The sequence below is a fragment of the Eleginops maclovinus genome, chromosome 7, assembly GCF_036324505.1.
Source record: "Eleginops maclovinus isolate JMC-PN-2008 ecotype Puerto Natales chromosome 7, JC_Emac_rtc_rv5, whole genome shotgun sequence".
In the NCBI taxonomy this organism is placed as follows: domain Eukaryota; kingdom Metazoa; phylum Chordata; class Actinopteri; order Perciformes; family Eleginopidae; genus Eleginops; species Eleginops maclovinus.
The window spans coordinates 17326113-17347043 of NC_086355.1; positions in this window are offsets into that span (position 1 = coordinate 17326113).

Genomic DNA, 20931 nt, shown 5'->3' on the forward strand with positions numbered 1-20931 from the left:
GTAGTTTGCTATTAGAATATATAGGAAAGGACAGAACAGATAAGTTTGAATACTCTCTAGTTGCGCTTTTCTGATCCTGTGCTTTCATTTTAAAATGTACTGCATGACATCGCAGGGGTTTTGTGCCGGTGGAGATGGCATTGTGTATTCAGAAGAAGATTTGCCTGAAGTACCTTACCCTTGATTATTTGAACATGAAAGAATTATCATTCCTGTATCAACATTCATAAAAAGTGGAAGGAAAAAAATAAGCAGATTTACATTTCTATTCAACATTCAGAGAAAATACTAAACTCAAAGCCAATCAAAGGGATGTGCTACAAAGGACCTGGGTGCTATTGGAAATGAAAATGCTGCTATATTTTTACTATGTTTGATGGTGGTTAATGAAGCGCTGGGTGGAAGAGCTGCAGGGTTAATAGAATAGTGGACATTGTTGAGCTACCACTATCCCCAACATGTAATGAAAAATTAAGTCTATATTGATATTAGGGACAGGCAAATAAATATTGCATGATATTATCCCCAGTGTAGACTTTGACCAAAGTACATTGAAAATGACCCGATGCTGATAAGATCTTTTGAACGCCTGATACTGTTAAATTGAAAAAGGAAGTTCTCACTATAAAGAAATCTTCAAAAGTAAAGAAGACAATGGCTAAAAGATAATACATGGCATATTACATTAGTGTCACCAACCCTATCAGATCAAATGAAATCCAACCCTATCAGATCAAAGGTGACCTCTGTATGTGTCATCTGTGTCCTCAGTAGTGTTGAACAAAAGACAGATAGTAATAGGACACATTACATCCAGAGACATCATTGATGGTACTAAATGGAAGGTCTGGCTTGTTTCCAATTCTCACACTTGTGGTCTGTGGATTCTTTCCAGGTTCCTACTTACATTACCTACAGATTTCCGGTAATTACCAACAGTGTTGAAGTGCTCATTAAGATTGCAAGTATGAGGTGTGGAGCTTTTTCCTAACACCATGGGGATATGCTGGGTTAATGAGGTCAACCCATCCCTTCTGCAAAAACACTATTTGTCGTCACTTGAGACGTTTCCAACCATACAGATTTCCAGTTGCAGTCCAGCAAAAACAATACATTAACAATTCAGTCAGCTTGCAATTCGGCTTCAATTAATTCACCGTTTATTATACTTGCTGGAATGAAAACAAACTGGGCAGAGTCCTTGTTCATGGGCCAACAGCTACAAGTTGAACGAGGACTGCGCAGGTACAGCAGAACTGATGGTTTCTTCAAAGCTCGCTGAGTATAGTTTCTTGCCAAACAAGTTAAGAAATTCATATTTTTGTTGACACTGTGGACTACAGTAACATTGTCATGAATGTGTATTCACCATTCCCCCACAGGGGATCAATTTTTCCAGGAAATTGCAGCAGTTGACTAAAATCCTCGACTAAACTCAAAATCTAGTCATCATTATAATGCCCTAAGCTCTGCATCATACTTTGCCCAATTCAGAGCCAAAATACTTCTTGTCTTTTGCTGTCAATTGGACACTGCATGATAGTTAACTCTGCAGGTGTTTGTTTAAACAATACTGTATTCTTCTGGTGTCTGAATACTTGTTATATTTTCACAAAAGAGATATATATTTAAAGGGTTCTTACTTTTCCTCACTTACTTACTTACTTACAGTTGTTTTCCATCTGCTAATGGACAAACAATGTTTTTTGGACTATTTAAGAACAAGCACAATCTTGCAGGTAGCAAAAGTAATGGCACTGTCCAAACTGTCATGGGAGGCAATTGATAGTTCCTAATGACATCCAGAACACTGCCCACAATATACTGTAAGCTTGGCGATAGGCACTGTGTTGATATTGAGTTATCTGAAGACTCTTATAGAGTGTAGTTGTGTCTTTACTCGTGCAGACATCGTCCTATTTCACTCGCTTGTACTGTGATTATTATAAGTCAAAGGGATGCTAAAAGTCATTTACAGATTAAGTCTCAGAACAGAGGCAGGGTAACTAAAGACTTCCTTTACTACACTAACAAAATCCAAATTGTCAAAAGTTCAACATTTTTTACCAATTTGTATGTATACCATATCTTTGTGATTACTGTATTATTTAAATATTCAGTGCTTAATAAGATGTACAATATCCACAGATGACTAGGTTAATACAATGCTATCTCTATTTGTAAAGCCTATTAAGATACAGTGAGTGAGAGACAATTGTCCTCTGGAATAATGCAGCAAATGACACTAATCTGCTTTAAATTGGTCATTGTAATGTAGACTTAAACAATGCGGTGAAGCAGGCATACTTTGGCAATATACATTAAAAACAACTCCCTAATATTATAGTCCTGTACTATGGGTCTATTTGTACAAATGAGTGTCTCATCTATGTTTCACCTATCTTTGTTCTATTGAAATAGTTACCTATATGGTGTTGATATGCACCCCTTTTTTTCTGTCTGTGTCAGCATTGGAGAGCAGATGGATTTATATTGTATTTGACTTGCATTGGTTTTTCTTTGCAATATCAATTTACCCCCAAAGACTCCTTTGTGTATGCAGTGAGCAGGGGGAGGGGAAAACACCCAAAAACAATATTTGCTTTTCTCAGAGATTGCTGCAGGTCATATACTTCTATTGTTCTTTATAGACACCTACAAACTGCATCGACTGCTTAAAATTGCTGAACTGGGGGACATGAAGTAAATACAAGAATTACAACAAATGTTAACACAGGTTTTTTACTGTGGACACCAGACTGGACTCTAGTTGTAATGTGTTACCCTGAACATTCTTGTGACTCAGAGGTCATAAATTGTGCAAAAAAAGTCAGAGAAACATACCAAAACTGAAAAGGTTGCTAGGGGAACTGGTGGGCTAAATGCAATGGGAGACTAAAGTTGGAAGGAAAAAAACACATGAAAGAGTGAACAAAGGATGTCCAAGCCAGTTATAGGTTTGGTTTAAGGGAGACAGAGCCAAGGCTTGCACAACGCCTATGTTACATTTAAATGACAAAGATTATTTCAGTTAAATCCAGGTCAAAATTAATGCTCCTTTATGACACCCAATGTGCCATTTCTAGAAATGGGAATCAAAAGCGATACTGACAGTCATTCCTCTAACAAACCATACAAACAAGGTTCATGGCATATCATTGCAGTTTCTTGGAGAGAAGAAATATTTGAGTTTCTGCCTTGTTACTTACATCTGGTGTGGAACTAAACAAGGCTTTGATGACCGACTCTAATGGGATCAGCACCTTCCAGAGAGAGTCCTATAGCCCAACCAATGGATCTCATCAGATGTCCTTCCCCCCTGCCAGACACTTACTTACTGTTGGGTTCTTGAAATGCATGGGGAGAAGGTGAAAAGGTTAGAAGTCTGGCAAAGGGGGAGTAGGGCAAAGCAGTCATTGTGCATCACAGGTGAGACGGAACAAAAATCTATTAATGTGTCTTTCCTTTAAAGTCCCCTGGTTCAATGATTCAGGTGAAACCCTGATGAAGAAGAAGACATACTTTTATTAATCCCTTACAGGGAAATTGCTTTTCTCTACTCTGTTGTGTTGACACACATTACACACACAGAGGATATACATGCACAAACACATGCAGAGGAGAGGTGGCGGAGCAGAGAGGCAGCCAGGTACCCGGCGCCAAGGGAGCAGATAGAGGTTAGGTGCCTTGCTCAAGGGCACCTCGGCAGTGGCCTAGGAGGAGAACTGGCACCTCTCCAGCTACCAGCTCACTCCATTTTTTTTTGGTCCGATAAGGATGTGAACCGGCGACCCTTCGGTCCCAAGACCAAGTCCCTACTGACTGAGCCACTGCCGCCTCTGATGAAGACTTAATTCACAATGGGGATTGTTTCTAACATGGGTAGAGCAGAACAAAACAAAAAAGAACATGTGTGTACATATTACAGCAACAGATATTAAATATTTTCGAAACTTCAAATTAGCTAACAAGCTGAAGGGGCAGTAAATGTAATATTGGAACTCTTAACATGAGTCTAACCTACCCTGGTCTTTGTGTGAAATGAAATGCAGCGCTTGAGTCTTCTAAGGCTTTGAAGTCTACATTTGGCATTCTGGACTGTGGGTGTCTTGCAAAACAGGTGTCTTTGTTGTGCTAAATGTATGCCCCTAACATTCTGTTCCCTCTGGAAATGCACCCTCGTCTTGACATCAAATAACTGTTGGTGAGATGGGTTTTTTTTTGCCATTAGAAACTAAATAAATGTCTAGATTATGTATAATTTTGTAATACCTTATTAAAAAGGGGTTCTCATTTATCAATCCAATAAGCTTTACATTAATATGCATTATTGTGTTATTTCTCTGGTACTTAGGCATGGTGCGACATTTGTTTCTATTATTCTATCTTAAGAATAAGAAGAAGAACATTAAATCATGATTCATCCAAAAGCTTGTATACCTGCTGTAACATAAACAATCACACTTTATGAGGTAACTCTCACTACGCAGATGTACTTTGAAAGAAATAATAGTGCGGTTTTTGTTGGAAGCAGAAAAAGAGCCATTTGAGTTACTGCAATTAATGTCCATTTTGAAAATTATCCTCATCCTCCCTATCTGCCTTCCTGTTAACTTAATGTCCTGATGGGTGACCTTTAAATGCAAATGCATACAAGCCCCTTGATAACAAAGAATCTTTTTGCTATATTTTCCATTTAGATGACAGTTACCGCTTCCTTTCTAGATTCACTGAAGAAGCAACCCTTTAATTCTTAATCACGCTAATTAAGTGCAATTAGACAATGGGGATGTGAAATATTAATGGAGCACTTAACTTTGCCTTTCTTCTCTAACAGGATATTACTCACGAGTCCTTGTGAACGGCAAATTTGTTCATGAGTCCGGACAATGTCTGAAGGCATAGTGGACACATTTCTGCAAGCCACTTTTCAAAGTCGGGATGGTGGCATATGGTCTCTTACATTGTTATATAACATACTTTTCTATATCGTGTTTTCAATCAAAAGAGAAAACTAGACACAAAGTAACATTATGCCACTTGGCCATGTCAGAACACAGAATGTGTCATTGTGTATGCTGTCTTTGCTACAAAAACCAACTCCCTTTTCACATGAAAGGTGGAGTGGCCATCTGACAGTTTTGGCTCAGTAAAACCCTCTGAAGTGATGTGCTACTCTCCTAACACAGGCACAAAATGGAAGGATCTGTTAATAGTGCCGTCCTCATGTTGTAATACCATCTGTTCCATGGCAGGCCATCGAGGGGTTTGACATCAAATTGAGTGCGATGAATGAATTTCCATGCTCTCTCTTTTCATTCCAACTTAAAAATCTTTCTTTGTTAGCATCTCGAAAGAGTTGAAGTCGACCAAAAAGAGGCGTTGCCAGCTTCAGCGCTTATGCTAGTGCCAATTCTACAGAGGTGAAAAACTACATAGAGTAAGGACCAATATTTTTTTTGTTTATGTGTGCTGCATTATGTCTAAAATATTCTCTTTGCCCTTAGTTGTAGTTTTTTGAATGAATTGCAAATTTCTTTAAAACTCATTGTGTATTTCATTGTTCAGCTTTGTAAAGGAAATCTCTGGGGACCACTTAGCTGCTTGTACATTGTGTGTTGCGGCCTATGTTTGTTTGTATTCCATTATGAGCCACTAAATGCTTATTATTGTTCCTGAAAGGAGTCGAGGTAAATGTGTCTCCCCTTCTGTATAGAATTGAAAACATTCAGATAATAGATTATCTCCACACATTTCTATAAACATAATTCATCACCAAGAAAGCTAAATAAATGAGGTTTCTGTGCTGTGTGAGATAAACAAAAGTTCTGGTGTTACATTAATACCACACATATCGATAGGTCGCCTGACCTCATCCTGGGAGAGAAATACTGGATGTAAGGGAGGGGGGTTGGTGACCACAAAGACATCCAACAAACTCATTCCTTTCGGTTTAAAAAGCCTCAAGCCTAATACTTGCTTTCCCTAGAGCTGCTATGTTTTTAAAAAGTGCCTCTCTCTGCATGAGCGGTCTCACTCAAGAGGGGACGACGGACGGCTAAACTGTAGTCAAAGCCAGCAGTGGAACAGACAGATGTAGTAGGAGACAGGCAGGTTCATTTTACCAAAACTGCTTGTGGGAATGGCCAAGGACCTTTTGGAAAAGACTGCTTTAATGCCATGATATGTGACACGGGTAGATGCACATTTGAAGCCTTCCGCGAAGCACTGATGATAATCGGACTTGCCAAGTTGTCAAAGCAAAGGGCTGAGTCCTGACATAGACAGCTTAAAAAAAACACTTTTTAGGGAGCTTGCCCTTTTATTTATTTTAATCTGTAATTGAATCCATGTTATAGTCCTGATCCTAACTATATTGACTTTTATAGCTTTCACCTAATTGTCATGGAAGTGAAAACAAAATACAGCAATAAGTCAACAAGAGTTTAATTAAATAGCCTGGTCTCATTTTTCCTCTTGGATTTCTGTGTGGGATAGAGGCGGTGGGGAACTGAATGAGGAAAGTCTCTGCCTGTAAGCATTAATTGTACAGTCTCACAGTCTCCCTTGACATGAGGAGGAATTTTGCTTGTGGGAGCAATGGACTGTGTCATTTTAATGCCCAATTTAGCTTGAGCTAAGACGTCCCCCCAACCAAATCAATTGCTTTTTTTATATTGCTGGAGCCTTTGTTGATGAGTTATGTCTGACAAAAGAAGCAATGAGCTTTAATCAGGACCACATTGTGTTCAACTCTGACATATGAAAGACATTTAGAAGTATATAGATAAAGTCTTAAGGTTAGGGTTTAGTGGCAGGAATTGCCAACCATTACTGCCCATTCCTCCACTGCAGACAAATAGTCTGCTTACTGTACATCCTCATAACATTTAAAAATATTTTTTGCTGTCACATTCTGATTGGTTGCATGTTCTGTGGCCAATGCTGTTTGTTAAAATGATCCTCAAACCAAACAAACAAAGTAGATTTTAGAAAAACAGTTGCAACACTAGAGATTTTCAAGGTCTTTCCTCTATCGCGGTAATGCCAGTATAAAATCCACAAACACAACAAAACTGCAGCTTTACTTGTATTTGCACACTGGATGGCCATAGCACTATTGGACCATATTTGATATATGGAAATGATGATGCAACATGATCACAGTACTTATGCCTGCAGGGTTAATGAGACTGTTAACAAACACTTTGATCCACATTAAGGTAGCCCCCAGTTTTTATTGAAACAAAACTAATTAAATCCTACAGAGATCACTTCCAGCTGCGCAACAACAGCAAGTTCAGAGCTAAACAAAAAACCAGCAACATAATTCTCAGATGAGCCAATTCCATTTTCATTACATTGTTTGTTGTAATTAGAGCACCCAAGTTTCAAGTTTATGATACACAACATAAATACTGACACTCAGAGGGCCAATGCATGGATGGAGCAGATGAAAGGATTCATTTAGACTGTGGTGAGATGACAATATGTTATACCACATCAACAAGCACATTGTACGCATTCTCATATAGATGGCGTCCAGTGATGCTGATATTGGCGCAACAGACATGTTCAACAGCTGACCATTTTCACACGTGTTCCTTTAAATGCCAGACAATTTCAATCAATTACAATAGGTTTTAATAAATTAAATTACAAAATTAATTCTCTGTTAATGCACTTAAGAACAACACATGAAAGCGTTGTGTGATCTGATGCCCCAATCGGTAGGCATACACAATTTTCTGTAGCTTCCAAAACATTTCCAAAAGAATTTTTCGGTGTTATGATTTAAAAAGCTAAGGTGGATAATGTATTTTAAAATATTTTACTAGGTATTAGGGATAGTCCTGCTAGGCAAATGTATTGAAAAATAATTGAAACAATCGGCTTGGGTTTTTGGTCTTAATATACATTTCCCACGACCCAAGCTTTAGGGTTTGGTTAGGTTTATGGATAAACAATACTCTGTACTTTCAAAGGGGCCTTAATATCCCTTTTAGGGTTTTACCTTTCCTGTAGTGTGTTATATAGGTTTTTGTGGATGTAAATGGTCTGCAAAAGCATACATTTCAAAGTTTGTTCATAATAGAGCATAATAGGGCCACTTTAAGGACTGTTCAAATTAGGACTTCGGTGAAATTATGTAAAGCTTAGTGAGAAATGTGTATATGTTAAAGATATATATATATATATATCAGGGAAAGAATATAAAAAAGACTTAGCCGATTCAAGTGTCCAAAAAGTGGAAAAGTACATATGAATAACTTCTAAAAGTATCTTTTCCTGACTACTCAGCATCATCAAGAAAGCACACCGGTTTTATTTCCTTGAAAGGTAATATAATGATTCCTTAATTTAAGGAGAAAGTACAAGTAATGCAAGCAGCCAAACCAAAGGCAAGGCTCTGCACAAGGAAGACGCTATGTTCTTTCCGGATGAATTGGTGGAGCTGCTCAAATGCAGTATTCTACCAGCTAAAGTGATTTTGATGCAGAGTCTTAGAAGTATTACTGAAACTGAAAAGTGCCTCATGAGAATATATCAGGACACAAAATAAAGGGAACTGCTGAAAGTTGTACCATCCTTAAGAAAAGATGAACATAAAATCACAGGGATAAGGAATAACTTATGTTGGATAAAATCATTGTTTACAGCCATCTCAACTTTTATGTTTGGGTATATTGATATCGACTTGCATTTGAACTTTTTCTTTCAGAGAGGCAGTAGTTCTTGGTGGAAGTAGTCACTTGTGCATTCCTATTTCATGTTATCTGAGAGCTGCACTGGAGCTTGGTTCAGTTAACACACTCTCTAACAAGCATTGGATCAATTAGTGCACTGGCCTGTTGAGAGGGGAGAGGAGATTGATTCAACAACCTGGTGAATAATGGTTAAGAGTTTTGGGAATACATTCCTTTCATTAATATAATTATATTTTTTATCAATTAGACTAACATTATGATAGTATTCCTTTCAATATAGCTTAAAATTGCAGAGATCAGATAGGAATTATACATGCATAGAGGAGATACAATAAAAGCTCTCAAGCCAATCGTTGAGCAGAGAATAAAACAGTAGGCAACAACATTTTGAATACAGGTCAAGGATTATTTTCCAAGGACATACAGTAACTGTTTTCTCTCACAGCAGAACATGAGGAGCTTAACATTTAAAAAAGTTTAATACAGTTCAATTAGGCTCAAACTAAATAAAGTGCTTGCATGGCGTATTAAGAGGCTTAATATCAAAAAAGAGTCATTAGTGCTATTATAAAAAAGCCAAGGCAAAGTCACTACAGATCCATTTTAAATAAATCATATACTTTTGTTAATGACTACAAGCCCCTCAGTCCCTCAATCTAATTATCCTGAGAATACAAGTAACCACACAGGACTTAGTGATGGATTGGGCATTCTCTGGGTTCTGGCAATGCAAAAACTCAACCTATAAAAGGGAAAACTAAATGCACATAGCATAATTGTTCCCAATATGAAAGACAGCTTTATTTTAAGAAATATTTAAAGAGAAACAAGCAGGTGTATTGTAAAACAAGTAAGCTTTATCAAAAACATATGGAGAATCCAAAAAACATTTGTACTGCCCAAGGACCTAAATACTTTTTTCCCCAACCCTTCAAATGTATATATAGAGCCCTCAGGGTGTCTTACAATGGACAGCAATTGTAATGGCAACAGCTACCATAGACACGCTAAGCATTATTTGGCATTTAGTTATGATAAAATGTTAACTATGTCTCTATACAGCCTAACTAAGTACAAGTCGTACCCGATGGTGTATAACATGTACTGTACCTCATGCGGATGTGAGACCATTAATTGGCAGCAGTCAAAACATTCTCTGGAAGCCAGGCATCCCTGAAACGCACAAAGACACAGGCTGTTGGTTTCATCCAGCAGATTTTTATTAGAATTGACTCCGAGATACAATGCTGCTTTATTAGCCGCCAACCTCTGACCATTGGCAAAGAATAGACAGTCCTGTCAATTAGGATCTGATATCAGGCAGATCAGATGTGTCTGAGTGATGTAAGCTGGAGCTAAATTAGAACTTGATAGGACTTGAAAGCTGAGATTCTCTGAGAGGTAAGATATTAGCTTTTATAAATGTATGCCAATATCTGACCATATCAAATAAGCTAAATATATCAATGGAATCAAACATAAAATGATGAAAATGTATTAATATTATGGTCAACAATTAAAACATGTTCGATAAATAGCTGCAAATAATAAAAAAAGAGGTAGTGATGCTTTTACATAAGTTCAGTAGTTAGGAGTTCTCTCTTTCTCTTGAATTCAGATGTATTTAACTGGCAATGAGGAACAATCATGTTGTTTGCAAAGTGAACATTTTTTAAAAATGATTACGACGTCAAGAATAGACTTTTTCAGTTTTAATGTGCCTGGTACAGGAAACGTGTTTGCCAGTAGATTTTTGAACATTTTGCCAATTTGAATTCAGCAGATGATTCCATGTGTGCGGTGGTGGTTTCGCTAGATCTTATTTGGTAGCCACCTGCCAAATGCCCAAATACCAATCTGAAGTGATATTATATCAGTCACAGAGGGGGAAAAGGGTGAGGTATGTGATTTTGTAGATGTATAGGGTTGAGGTTTTTAGTTGGATAGTTAGGTGTCTACATGATTCCAGCCTGTACTCTAGTTTACCAAACCTTGTATTTCATATGTATGTTTGTGTGCTGGATTTAGTTTAGCAGATGCTGTTTCCAGAAGAAAATCGCTAAGCCATTTGTCAAAGTACATCATAGTTGATGAAAGACTTTAACAGATCAGGGGATCAAACCTATGCTGTCGTGACCTGTACAGCAGCCCCTAACCTACCTGGAAGACACCAACTGACAATTTATGTTGATGGATTCCTCCAAATTCCACCAAGTGGGCTGCACCCTATCAGCGCTGCATATTTGACTTTGATTTTATTATTTCTGTAGTTTTTTGGCTTAGCCTTAGGGTCCAGTGGTGAACTCTCATTCAATGTATTACAAGTGAACACAAATGTGATCCCAATACACTTTAAGCTGAAAAAAATTAGCAGCGAATTACTTCACTTACTTCCCATTAGCATGTCTTACTTGAGGCTATGGCTTCATAAAACATGAATTACCCTGATCTCCTCAGTATGGTCTGGGTTTGACCTCCCACTCTTCTCTTTGGTGGGTGGTTTCAGATGTTTTCTGACAGCACTTTTGTGCTTGAAGACCAGGATCAGTAACACATGACTGCTTTAAATGCTGAGAGCCATCCATAGGACATAAGACAAAACGCCTGCAGCATAGAAGCGGGCATCTTGGGAAGGCAGGGGAATGGGTCAGGTGTTTTAGAAAAACAGCTCCTGTGAATGCTTTGTAGTAAAGAGGAGCTTTTGGTTGATGGCAAAAGAAAACACATTACTCGTTTAATGTTTCCACTTGAAGTATACCAAAGGAGATTATTGAGTGAACATTTGGTGTCAAGGTTCAAAGGTTCAAAGGTTCAAAGGTTTTATTGGTAATATGCACAGCATATACAGCGTATATGTTGGCAATGAAAATCTTATATCCCAGGCTCCTCCAATAACTCAACATACATGGTGCAAATAAGATAAATAAAATAATGCAAAACGAGAGAAGAATATTTACAATAACAACACTAAGGATGTAAAGATGTAAAATATACATATGTAGAATACATAGAAATGATTTAAATACTTTACACTGTTGAATGAGGAGGTATGGACAGATGCATATAAACATATATTTATGGCAGATGTGTATAATATATATATATATATATATGTGTGTGTGTGTACTATAAACAGATGTGAGTAGACATTCACACAGCTCAGCAGTTCAGTAGTCTTATAGCCTGTGGTATAAAACTGTCTTTGAGTCTGGTGGTCTTGGTCCGGATGCTGCGGTACTGTCTGCCAGACGGCAGCAGACAGAACAGATTGTTGCTGGGGTGATGGGGGTCCTTTAATATCCTACCGGCCTTCTTCCTACACCGCTGGGTGTAGAGGTCCTCCATGGATGGCAGCTCCGTCCTGGTGATGTGCTGAGCAGTTTTCACCACCCTCTGTAGGGTCTTACGGTTGAGGGCGGTGCAACTGCCATACCAGGCGGTGATGCAGCCAGTCAGGATACTCTCGATGGTGCACCTGTAGAAGTTGCAGAGTATCCTGGAGTCCATGTTGAACTTCCGCAGCCTGCAGAGGAAGAAGAACCGCTGTGTAGACTGATGTTGTTGGCTATGTTATACGCTGGGTGCATTTAAATTAGGACTGGATTTAGATTATAAGCCATGGAGAAGCAGCTCATCATCACCAATTACCTACAATGACAGGCCTTAGAATTAATGTTGCTCCCAGAAGAACCTGACGTCTTTCATTCTTTTCCAACAATACGATTAGTCTGAATATAATTTAATGCAACGTGTGATAGTTGGACCTACACATCCTAAATGTCCCTGAACCTCTTTAACAAACCAAATTTGACTGCAAAGTGACTGAGTTCAATCAGGTTAAGAATTAATGAACGTTTCTGGCTGATCCTGTGAATTGTCTACAGGATCCCTTTAGTCTCGTGATATTCCACAATTCAGTGAGAATATGTCTGTGCTACATCAAGATAAAACGGAAGCAAGATTCCACACCATTAAGCAAGTGTCTCTGGAGATTCAATTGTCAGTAAATGTGACTATAAGCACACTGAAAATTGTCTTGAAGAAATACGGTTTAATGTCATAGAGCTAAATTAAATCTAATTCAGCTGAAGCAATACAGCCCAAATGAATATTCTGAAAAGGCAATAAAATCATCTGCTTAGTCACTGATAGTTAACCAAACCATGAAAGTATCTTCTCAATTATCTAATTGTGGTATGCATAACTATGAAAACTTGTAATAAGGCACTTTGCCCTATAACATACTTGTCCAATTTAATGGTATATTGGGTTCTTTTTCCCCCTTAAAAATATACATTTTACAACCTATATTATCATCTATATGAAATCTTTAGCCTGGCAGTACCAACTTTGCATATAACCTTGCAGGACTCCAATGTTAGTTCTCCAACTAATTGCTTGAAACTAATGCATATTTATGTACACCAGGAAATATGGGATGGTCAAGTAATGAATCGCTTTTACTATTGAGGGCAAATCTCTTGACCCCAGAAAACTGCAGCTGCAATATCAAAAAGTGGGCAGACACTGGCCCGAATAGAAAATCAATATGGGTTCATCATTTCTTTTAACCAAAAACAAGTGGTATGTGCTTATGGGAGATAAAGAGCCTCTCACATGTATTATTGAGACATTGGAAGTTATGTCTGTTCTGAGCCAGAAAAAACATATCAATGGTGGTGGTCGACCATTCATAACTTTACTTTGGACATGTTGCCATTGGTTTTGCCCTTTATTTATTTTTGGAAGACTATTTAACCACTGCATTTTGGGGAAAAAAAAGACTATTAGATTGGATTTTCATAAACTTGGGCTGTAATACTGGAAATTGTTAGACAGAAATTAACAATGTGTATGAAATCTAAAAAATAGAAAGTTTAGATGGAAGAACATTTGTGAGACAGCTTGGCAGATCATGAAATGAAACCTCAGAGCTTGTATGTCAGCTGGGAATTTTTTCTCCTTTAGGTCACATTCAGACAGCTTCCTTCTTCCTGTGTAACATTTTAAAGGAGGATCATTGTCTAAAGATCACACAGTGTCGTTTTGGTATGTCATAACATCACTTGTGTTAAACATGCTTTAAAAACATGTTGTGCAGTTGTGTACGTGACGTGGGTTTCGGCAGAATGCATACGGATATTCTAATCCCAAGATCTCTTCTGTAAAAGGGACCATCTGTCCAATCCCTGTGTGCTGACTCCAAATCAATACACTTTTGTTGTGAGCCAAATTATTAAAATGTTATTTTCTTATGTGTGTGACATGAAATGTCTTTTAACATCATGGTTAGTATAAGCTCTATTGTATTTGATATGTAGTTTATAGTTTTGCAGGTTCCATCACACCTATGTGCCTCTGTAGCTTAGCTGTTTTTACCTGTTGCTGATAAAGGAGATGGAAGCATATGCATTTCAATAAATATTTATTTCTCCAAGCCTCCCCTATTACTCATTTTTTGACAATTCTGGCCAGAGACTTGTCCAGCAGCTCATATAGATGATTGATCATTGTGGTGTGATTTAGGATCGAAGCAATGACGGCTCCTCTGCCAAGAAGCGGCAATTATATTTGTCAGAGCTGTTGATTGATTTCTCATTTTAATGCCACTGTTTCAGGCCTTTATCTCAAGGTAACATTTTGTGGTGAAGTGATACCATGGAACAGAGCCAGGGCTGACATATTTGTACTTCATCTGGGCGCAAATATCCATTTGTGTCATTAAATTACTGGACATAATGGTTTTAATGAAAAGCAGGACAAGATTCTGCCTGCATAGATATGCAAGATGTTTTTTTTACAGTAATGGCATTTCTGTCAAATTAACTACAACATTGAAGCCACAAATCCAACCAATATTACTGTGAATTAAAGAGGGGCTTTAAGACAAATCCATCCGAACAAAGCTCTTGTAATGTCAAATTCTAAATTTGCCTCCATTTAGTCCAAACTGTGGGGGCATATCTACAGTTTATAATGTATTACTAATCACACCTGTCAGGATGTGAAGGCTGCAGTCATGGAAAAAGGCATGTTGGACAGCTTAAAAGCTAATTACATTTGGGATTTGTTTCTTTAGTCATCTTTGGCTGCCCAAGCCTGCATGCCCTTCTTGCTTTACTGCTCTTTGAATGACATTCATATTGTGCAAAAAGGTTTCAACAGAATTTCTCAGAGTGTGCTGCCTCAAATCAGCATGATTGCTATGACAACCTATAATTTTCCAATCATTTTGATGTGCCATTATGGACATAAACAAACTGCCAAATATTCTAACATCCAGTGGAGGCTGTGAATGAATATATTCTGTCTAATTTTTTTCAATCTAGAAAGACGATAAACAATCTGATTCAAAAAGCAAAATGCCGTTTAGATTTTGATTGATATCGTACCTCGAAATATCTCATATGGGTAATTTCGCTTCCTGGCAATGCATTTAAGAGTGTGAAATGTAGAATGTCTGTGTTACAAAGACAGCATGATTCTTAAATGTAAACAGATCATCACATTGTAAGATGTAAACAACTCATATAATGTTCTCTCACAGAAGACTTGTCATCAATAGGGGTGTAACGGTTCACAGAGTTCACAGTTCTGTACAACAGGAAAAAGCAACAACAAAAAAAGTCCCAAATGCATGATTCCAGGTTTGCTGTAATATATTTTGAACAGTAGTGCAAGTTTCAGTATAGAAATGAGGAACTAACATTTTTGAATAATTAACTGTATTACACAGTTAAAAACAAACCACAAACAGTACTACCACACACACTAACATATTATCTATAATGGCTGATGTCAAACGAAAAGGTTCAATAAGCTGTAAAACTAAAAAAGAAAACATTATAAAATACATAATAAGTGTTTCAATCACTTTCAATCACACTCAATAAAAGGCAATACAGAACTGTATAACATCTCCTGGTGTCAAAATATAAAATACATACATTTGTAATTCTACTATAACGTGAATCTTATATTGCATATGGGCGCATAGCCGTTGAAATATACAGTGGGGCAAAAAAGTATTTAGTCAGCCACCAATTGTGCAAGTTCTCCCATTTAAAAAGATGAGAGAGGCCTGTCATTTTTATCATAGGTATACCTCAACTATGAGAGACAGAATGAGAAAACAAAATCCAGGAAATCACATTGTAGGATTTTTAAATGAATTAATTGGTAAACTCCTCGGTAAAATAAGTATTTGGTCACCTACAAACAAGCAAGATTTCTGGCTCTCACAGACCTGGAACTTCTTCTTTAAGAGGCTCCTCTGTCCTCCACTCGTTACCTGTATTAATGGCACCTTTTTGAACTCGTTATCAGTATAAAAGACACCTGTCCACAACCTCAAACAGTCATACTCCAAACTCCACTATGGCCAAGACCAAAGAGCTGTCAAAGGAGACCAGAGACAAAATTTTAGACCTGCACCAGGCTGGGAAAACTGAATCTGCAATAGGTAAGCAGCTTGGTGTGAAGAAATCAACTGTGGGAGCAATTATTAGAAAATGGAAGACATACAAGACCACTGCTAATCTCCCTCGATCTGGGGCTCCACGCAAGATCTCACCCCGTGGGGTCAAAATGATCACAAGAACGGTGAGCAAAAATCCCAGAACCACACGGGGGGACCTAGTGAATGACCTGCAGAGAGCTGGGACCAAAGTAACAGAGGCTACCATCAGTAACACACTACGCCGCCAGGGACTTAAATCCTGCAGTTCCAGACGTGTCCCCCTGCTTAAGCCAGTACATGTCCAGGCCCGTCTGAAGTTTGCTAGAGGGCATTTGGATGATCCAGAAGAGGATTGGGAGAATGTCATATGGTCAGATGAAACCAAAATAGAACTTTTTGGTAAAAACTCAACTTGTCGTGTTTGGAGGAGAAAGAATGCAGAGTTGCATCCAAAGAACACCATACCTACTGTGAAGCATGGGGGTGGAAACATCATGCTTTGGGGCTGTTTTTCTGCAAAGGGACCAGGACGACTGATCCGTGTAAAGGAAAGAAGGAATGGGGCCATGTATCGTGAGATTTTGAGTGAAAACCTCCTTCCATCAGCAAGGGCACTGAAGATGAAGCGTGGCTGGGTCTTTCAGCATGACAATGATCCCAACACACCGCCAGGGCAACGAAGGAGTGGCTTCGTAAGAAGCATTTCAAGGTCCTGGAGTGGCCTAGCCAGTCTCCAGATCTCAACCCCATAGAAAATCTTTGGAGGGAGTTGAAAGTCTGTGTTGCCCAGTGACAGCCCCAAAACAGCACTGCTTTAGAGGAGATCTGCATGGAGGAATGGGCCAAAATACCAGCAACAGTGTGTGAAAACCTTGTGAAGACTTACAGAAAACGTTTGACCTTTGCCAACAAAGGGTATATAACAAAGTATTGAGATGAACTTTTGTTATTGACCAAATACTTATTTTCCACAATAATTGGAAAATTAATTCTTTAAAAATCCTACAATGTGATTTTCTGGATTTGTTTTCTCATTCTGTCTCTCATAGTTGAGGTATACCTATGATAAAAATTACAGGCCACTCTCATCTTTTTAAATGGGAGAACTTGCACAATTAGTGGCTGACTTAATACTTTTTTGCCCCACTGTATGCCAATAGCTTCCGTTATTTATTTTGGTCTCTCAGCTCTCATGTCTATTGGCTTCTTAAAAACAGCGGGGATAAGCTGTTGAACTGCTGTTCTCTTTTGCCAGGCTCCGGTGATTGCAATATGGGTAATGCCTTCTGATGATTTAGCATGTTTGACGTGTTACCATTAGCACCGCTGTCGAACAACGCCGACACACCGTCCTCGTTCGATCCAACACTCGCACTCCATCGTTGTAGTAGCGCACAGAGAATGCGAAATGTTCCCATACAGCTGATTTAAAAGAAGCAGGTGGATTGTCTAGCTCCTGTGTGTTATCTGAACTCGCCATGCTAACTTTTCTTCTTCTTGTATTGTGTTGGTTTTGTTGTGTTTTCTTCTTGTTCTTCATTTGTTGTTTAAGGGCGGGTGGCAAACAGCTTTTAAGCGCAATACCGCCCCCTGGATTATAGTGTAATGGATACAGCCCTGAGTGACAGTTTTTCCCACTGGTAAAAAAAAAGGCGTATTCGTCGTGTTACTGCATGTACCGAACCGTTACGAATACCGTTAAACACCTAGTCATCAATACACTTCCTGCCAATGGGCATGTGAAAAATAGCCAAGACATTCACAACAATTTTCAGTTACACAGTAAATTGCACTTCAATAACTAAGGCAAGGAATACAGGCTGACCTGCAATTCGAGATGCAAGCAGGGGGGTGAGTTGAGAGACAAAAAGGCCTTTGACTAGATTGTTGAACAAGCAAATAGTTTACAGGCTCATTCTTAAGTTAAGGAAAAGTGGAATTGTCATCAGACTATAGCCGAGGTTCTGAGATGCTGCCTATTGTGCTATCCACACAGATCTGCATACAACCAAAGCTTGTTAAAACATGATAAGACGATACTATCCAGATTTAAAGCGTGAAACAGCTTCGGGAAATCACAATCCATTTCCCAGAGCGTCTGCATATATCTGTTATAGGTCTGTAGAGCCTAAACTAACTTAGATGTAATTATTTTTCCCATTTTAATTTAAATCTATCAGGCTTGGCTCCACTTTTCCTTGTTTGCCTGTCCTCACCAACTTTTCTCCACGTTGTTTATTCACACACAGACTGAACATTGTTTTTATCTATACATTTGTGTGCAGACATGCAGGGATTACACCATGATGTTGACAGTAAGTGGGGCTGAAAGTCTATTGTTAGAGACGATCTTCCCTGCATTGTTTTCCCTTTTGTTTGTTTTATTTTGTACTTTTAACACTGAATTGACAGTCCAGCCACTGAATATCCAACGCAACTGGGAATTCTTCCAGGTGATCCAAATGGACAGCCCAGGCCTGCTGTTTTTTTTGTTGCAACATAGCTCTAAAAACCCAGTAAAAACGATATGACTGGCACCAAACAGCAGGCAGTTATGTCATTGTTTATTTCTCTCTACACACATTTAGCCACTTTATAGACCAAAATGCAAATCGTAAGATTAAGAAAACAATTTCAAATCCGAGATGGAAATGTTTACAAGGTACATGAAAAAGATTTATGGAGAATTAGTTTACAGATTACTCATGAGATAAGAATTAACTCAAGCTTTAAACTATTACAAACTTGGAAGTCACACTGGGATTGAGCCTTGCACAACCATAATATGACAGTAATGGTCTATGGAGGCAGAAATTACAAGAAAAAAAGGTTCTTGAGTTATTGTGTATTTCAGTCCTCACAATCCAATTAAATAGCTCTGTAGAAACAGAGACAAAAGCCCTCCCAATGGTTTATTGCATCTTGCATTTTAACTGTGTAAAACCGTATCAACCCTCCTCTAAGCACTAATATGCTTATTCATCTCATTGACTCTTAAATCTCATGGGTTTCATCCCACTGGTTTTGTTATTATCTATAACAACTTAGACATTAAAAAAGATTCCACTTTTTGGCAACCCTACATTTACAATATGTACATAATAACTAACATTATGTAAAAAAATGTAGAGGCAATGTACATTTGACAGAGATTATTAAGCGTTTTAGTGACTCCGAGATCCTTTAGATCTGTTTTGTTGTGATCTTGTTTTGTTCATTATGTTTTATATCCAACATATGCTTAAACACTTAAGCAGGTACCAATGTCACCTTTGACCAACTTCCAACACAAGACATTGAGGTTAGTTATGGTTTTTCCCAAGCCGTTACCTCACCCACCACCAACCCTCTTTTAATACCATCTGAGCTTGAAGTTGAGCCCTTGAAAATCCTTGCAATGAAATTAGTTTTCATGGAGTTTATCTCCCCATTCAGTGTTTTGGTCAAAGTTTCCTCTGAAAAATAATTTAAAAAAGCAGATATATCAGAATCTAAGAAATAATAATAAAAAGGAAACAGTTTGTATACCTCAAAAACACATTTCCTTATTGACTGTTGATATTATAGCTCAAATCCAAATGTGACAATATTACAAACATACATTTTTTATGTCTTGTAAATTGCATTGTTGAGGAACCTGCAATCTACATGTTTCATACATTACATAATTACACTGTAGTTGTGTATGACACTGAACCTTTGAATCTTAAATGTAGAGAAATGACCTATTCTCCAAAAATCAATAGCCTGAGCAGGCGCAATCCAGCAACTCCAAACCCAGAGGGCAATAGGGGAGTATTTATAAAGTCTTTTAGTCCAAAGAGTTGCTCCTAGGGATGCCATTTTGGAAAAAAAATATTTTAGTTTGTTAAGCCTAAAGTAATCCACAAAGTATCTTAGCCCTAAAGAGATCTCCATAAAAAAAACAGTTGGGAGTATGGAGGAGGACTATTGAAAAGCTAAAGCATTTTGTTTTTAAATAGAGGTGGAGAAATATTCTCTAAACGCTAATTGACAGAGAGCTAATGAAACACTAAATATTAGCCTGTAGGGAAAGTCTAATCTCATCAGATTTCTGCTCACAACTCCAACCCAAAACAATAACATCTGAATTGATCACATCACTCATATATTTCCCTCATTATCAGATTTGGTATGCTGCTCTCATTGCAGCTTTCAATTGACTTTTTGTTGATTATATACAAATCTGATTTATTATTTGACCAATTCTTATTTCTCATAGTTTCTTCAAAGTGCTTGTAGATACTGCCCTTTGTCCTTTGTCTTGGTGTTTCCCTCAAGTTTGGACACTTGTATTGTGTTGGACACGTATACACCATACTGATCAATAGTTAAAACAAACTTGTATAATAATAGGTCAGATTCACAACTTAGCTCCTATTTTCCCTTGACTTGGTAATTGTTTTGACTATGGTGGCTTCCCAACAAGCACCAGTATGTTTTCTTGCTGGGAAATAAAGCCAAATTATATATTGGCCTTTCCCATCAGAGTACTGATTGTATTATACAGCCACATGGCAAAGCCAATTCACCCCCTTAATAAAACATGATGTCCATGGTTGAAAAAAGCAATATTATTTGGCATTCAGAGTATCTCAAGAGAGGTTCATTGTAGTTATTTAAAGAACCAGTGTCTTGAATGTTCATTCTAAAGGGAAGTAAAGTCTCTATTCTGAGCTGTTTCTAGTTTTCTTAAACATACTGACAAATAAGAGATAAACCCTTTATTGTTTACATGCATTT